The following is a 5,288-nucleotide window of genomic DNA, read 5'->3' as shown; positions in this document are numbered from 1 at the left end:
TAAATAAAATGAATTATACATATCAATGAAAACAGTTAGAGTATCATTAGGTTTATTTGATACCTTTATACAACGAAAGGCGTTTGAGAGTAACCAATTAGCTGGGACCAATTACTGTGATCGTAAGCCTAATTTTTTACCAAGGTGTAGTTCTATTTACACAATTCATCCATCTGTCACGAAAATAACAATGCCAATGAATTGAACAGATGCAGAAAACAAATTAATGAGCTTTGCTGAATCGAATGAATAAAAAATGTAGGGATTTCTATAAAATATATTTATTAGAATAGTTTGAAAATATGTGCGTAAAGCACAAAACGGTCGAAATTTGTTTATTCCAGTATCGAGATATGTTAGTGGCGAAATAGAGCAAAGACAAAATACGGAAAATTACGACAGCCATTGTGAAATGGGCGACATTATGGATCTGGTTTTTGTCAATAGTTGTAATAGAATGTTGAACACGCCACTTAGTTATGTCATGAAATTGTGTTTCGTACTCGCACGAGGGTCCAGTCGTACCCATTCAGATGGGCTTGTCACGTGCAATGGCTTCTGCAAGCATCAAAATGCACCTTTCTCATTTCGAAAAACACCATTAAACAACTGTCTGACAGAGCTAATCCGTGCCTGAAGCAGGTTCGTCTCGGACGTACGGTTACCCTTTGATGCAGCGCACCATGCACCAAAGTGAGCCACGTGTCATTTGTTTTCAATCTCCGTATACATTAAAAAAAATGTTGTACGGAAAAGTTTTCACGCTTGACAACTTGCAGGGTATTTTTTTCTTGAACATATACCGCTATAACTGTTAAATTGATACGAACCGACAGAAAAACAAAGGAAGGATAGTACATGTAGAAGAAAAATACCAACTAGTGTGTGTAGTGTGTATTTCGCCCAAATCCAAACAATTAGATTCATGTCTAGTCTTCAGAATGAAATGCGGATGCCTTCTCATTGGCTGAAAGGTCCAGTTCAAGTACCGTGATGCTTCCAGGTGATCTTATCCTTCTTACTTTCTGCGTAGTTCTACGGTAGCATTGAAATATAACTTGTAATGACAGTAGAGATATCATCGACAGCTTGTGACAACTCGTTTATACGCCAATAACTTCTGGGAGTAATACTACTTTTAACTTTGTTTTTACTGATAGTGAGTAAGCGATTACAAGCAACAATGTATATGTTGTTGCTTGGTTCTAATAATAAAATACCATAACGCTAACTCTATTTGCGTACCGCGTTTAAATCCGCCGAAAAGTTGATTACGCGGTGATCGCCATCAACATGAGCTCATGAATCGACAAAAGCTTATTTACAATGCAACGTTGCTGCAGGACAACATTACACACTTTTTAATATTACTACTTATCCAACAGATTATTTTTCTCCTTTACGCTTCTAAGCCCTTCATTAAGTTCCGCACGTTTTTTGTTCTACAACTGGACACCAGTTAAGTCGTATGCCGACTTCGCAACACCGATGCGTATGCGAATAGGCCTGTGTGTTGCTTGAGCAACATACATTTCCAGAAAAGGAAATTCATGTTTGTTACTTTTGACATTTCGTAGGGTATAGGCGCAGATAGACGCCTAAATATGTCCCATGACCCGGGTCCCCTCCGCGGGCCGGCAATGTGGTCCCCGAAGACACTGGCAATGTCGCTACGCTATTCAAACATTTTGAAAGCTCGTACACTCAATGAAGCCGGATAGTTTCCAACGCCGCTACGAAAGAGGATGTATGGCTCAATGACGTTGGGCTAATACCCGAGCGCCGCTGAAAATCTTCGTGGGATTAAGTGCCACTGCAGTGTTACTCCAGACAAAGTAGCGCTGCTTTTTTTCGAGGAAATTATTTGTTCCATCGTTGATTCGCTTGGTAAGGGCCTTTGAATGCCTTTTTAACATTTAGGCGTCACCAGCAAGATGTACGCCAATGATTGCAACATGTGTAGGAAGATCAAAACCAATAAAAACATATTGAACGTTTAAAAAATCTTGGAGGGTGCCATGTACAAGATCGAATCGAGATATCAGTCTAGAAACGCGCTACCGTGAAAAAATACTCCAGGCAGGACGGTACACTGTTTAGATTAGCAAGTTATTGAAAAACTAGCTATCTAGAAAAAAAAAACTGAGAGTCTCCTTTGGTGAAAATTAATGGCCACATCATGAATGCTGTTTGGTTCATATTAAGAAAATGCGTTATTAAAATGTAATTTCGTCTTATGAACTAAGGCTATTTACCAAAAAACTGAATGCATCTTGTGATCATTATTGTCCTTAGGCGAGACTAATTTGAATAGGCTGACTCAAATATGTGTGATACAATTAAGGATCCATAACAAGAGTTGCGAAACAAAACGTGTCACTCATGATTATGAGCTTCTTAAAGGTTTTTCTTCAAACGTGTGACGGTAACTTGGAGTTTCAGCCAACGCTTTTGTGACTTTATCAGTTTATTTAATTAACTTTCACGCGTGATGTTGGATTCCGTTGCTTTGACTATTAGCTTGAGAAAAAGGTCCCGCGATTTTTCTGGTCCATTTTTCTCCTGTTTACTACGTCTAGAAACGATATACATAACACAGAGGAAGAGCAGAAAAGCTTAGCTCTACGTACTTTTCATTATAGTTTAAAACAATTCTAGCCTGATAAAATTAGACGTAGAATAAGTGACCGAGAACACAGTTTGATAGTCGAAACATATTGTAAATTTATAATGAAACGAAGAATGCCTTGCCGAGCAAATACAAATTAAACATATTGGAAACCGTACCGGTTATATGTACTTGAATTCGCTACCAATTGAATTTTGATAACAATAATTTCTTCTACTACAACGTTTTCTTTATTCATAAACTACCTGCTAAATAATTCAGTAATTTTATATAACATAGGTGGAGGGTCACAGTATCGCTTAGCTACAACCCTTTAGCCAGGCGTGCATGTGGTAGGGCGTGTCAATAATTTCAATCTAAAGCCTAATTATTAACGAATCGGTTGCTTCTTTCTGTTGTTGTTCTTCTGCCAGCTTGCGTGCTCACGTTTACGACCACTGACCGTGTTTAACTTGTTTGAAGATGTTCAGTTTTATAAGAGCTGATAGTTCGCCCAGTTGTAAAAGGCTAAAGAGAACCACCCAAAGGCGTGACCCCACGGATGGATATAGATAAAATCTTTCATCAGATGTAGAAAAACTCAAGAGACTTTATAGACGCAGGCGGCCTTTCAACGAAGCCCGCCCGAACGGACCAACCGCGGGCAATAAGTGTCTCTTCTCGGCGAAGCAACGATTGCCAAGTTACCTTTGTCGATATCTGCCATCGCTGCGAAGCTAGAAAAGTAACAGCAATAAGAAGTGTAGCTGGAACACGTACGAAAGAAAAAGTCAGGCAGGCGACGTTACCATGTGACAGACTTTGACATGCAACTCATGTCTGTAGCTAAGGCTCTGTCCAAAAGGGTAATTTCTCATAGAAGAACAGATAGACCAAAGGAGAACTAATTTGGTGTGATTTGCAGCCAATATGCCGGTCCTGGGAACGATTCCAGGCCAGAGCTCATCTGACCCATGTTTGAGCCCACTGCGATGTTTCTGATAGAAGTTAGCTGTTATGACAAACTTCAAAAAAACCGAATGACTATTGGCTGCTGGGATCTTTATAATCCTGAGCTATAAGATCCAGTATACCACATAGGTAGTCGTAAGCTAAATAGGCTGGAGTTTAATCAATTGTTTTTCGTCAGATATGTTGTACTTCAACGTTTTCGGGGACTGCAAGGAACGGCATTCTGACTATGTCATATCGTTGCTAGTATAGCTATTGCAATGCTGTATTTTCAAAAAATAACGTTACACCTAGAAAGAAGCAGGGTAATTTCGTCGCCATAGACACGCCGCTTACCAATGCATTGGAATATAAATCGGAAATTCATTACTTTGACACCGTGTTATATGAGCTTTCCTGTTACATGTAAGCTGCTACTACACGGCCTCAACCATGATAGGTAACTAAAACAGATAGATCTGCTAATATTTTAGAGCCTTTTAAGGCAACGCTGTTTATATTAATAACATTAGGCATTACAATAAGTAACATAAACGAATGCGGTCCCTATTCAATTGAAAAAGGGAGCGTAAAGTTGTTTCTGCTTTCGTCTTCTTCGCACTTATAATAACAAGTTACTTTTAATAGGATTTCTGCTTCCAGGAGAATTAGGCGTAATTCACAGAAGATTATACGTTTCGGTCACTCCGCATAAGTGGGTTATTATAGAGATCGACTAAAAGCGGCAAATGTAACCGTAAAGGTTTTAGTTGCACGCGCTGCACGTTAATACGTAGAAGAATGTGCAAAATATCCTGTCACGATCTGCGCTCATCTCAAGGTGCAAATCGACATATCAGAATATACTTTACACTTTCTAGGTCCCTCCTTCCCTCCTCACTTAGCGTAAAAAAACGGCTAGGCAGCATCGTTCTCTATTATATTTCAACGAACATGTTAAGCAATAATTTTTAAAGCAATATTATTTTTTGTTGTTTGGTTTTGATTAGCTGTAGAAATGTTTTTCTTGGCTATTTTTTTGGCAAATGTGAGGTCACCCACAATTTAAGCTACAGAAGTTTCCCACTACTATAGAATTCGTATTTCAATTTTTAGACATTCTAATTTTAGAGCTTTTTGACCTTACGTCTCTCGCCAACGTCTCAGTGCCACTTCAAACGAAAAATAAATATATGCCAAATCCGTTTTCGTCAATCACTCTTTTTTGCAGGCAAGTTATAATATGGGAAGAGACCTATTTTCTAAAAAAAAGGTTTCAAACACACGCTACGGTGAAGCAAAAAGCAAACAACCGAAAAAGATAATGAAGTTAGTGGAAACTGATAAGTGAGCACCGAAAATAGTAACAAAGACGCGTATTAGGCTATGTCATGGGAAATTAGACTGTTATTTATTAGCCCCATTAGTCTAAGCAGAGCGTTGTTGCAAAAGTAACAACAGTCAACGAGAGGGCTTTGAATAGATATTTCTATTGATTGTCTCTAAAATAATATCTAAATGCAACAGAAGAACAGCAAAACGGATCATATCTAAGCAGCCACTTCCGTTGGAGATAAGCATTTCTGGATAACATGCAACGACCAATGCACAGAATGAAGATATTATCAGGCTTGATTTATATGCGTGGTTACCAAAAACTAAGCCATCGAGAGTAACTACTATGTCGAAGCTTGGGTTGAGCATGTGTTTGTAATGGATTAGCTGTTTG

The 5,288-nt window shown here is 38.7% G+C and overlaps 1 long non-coding RNA gene across 2 annotated transcripts; it reads left to right on the top strand.

Moving 5' to 3' along the window:
• Positions 1-714: 714 nt before the first annotated feature.
• LOC111273727 (uncharacterized) lies at positions 715-4,768 on the top strand. Of its 2 annotated transcripts, XR_002688007.2 has the most exons (3): positions 715-1,003; positions 1,578-1,887; positions 3,043-4,768. It is a non-coding gene; the product is annotated as an uncharacterized LOC111273727 (long non-coding RNA). The 2 variants fall into 2 exon arrangements; XR_015316057.1 differs by lacking the exon at positions 3,043-4,768 and having other exon boundaries at positions 1,578-2,267.
• Positions 4,769-5,288: the final 520 nt, after the last annotated feature.

Source organism: Varroa jacobsoni, unplaced genomic scaffold, assembly GCF_002532875.2.
Source record: "Varroa jacobsoni isolate VJ856 unplaced genomic scaffold, vjacob_1.0 scaffold_221, whole genome shotgun sequence".
In the NCBI taxonomy this organism is placed as follows: Eukaryota; Metazoa; Arthropoda; class Arachnida; order Mesostigmata; family Varroidae; genus Varroa; species Varroa jacobsoni.
This window is presented reverse-complemented; position numbering and strand designations above follow the sequence as displayed.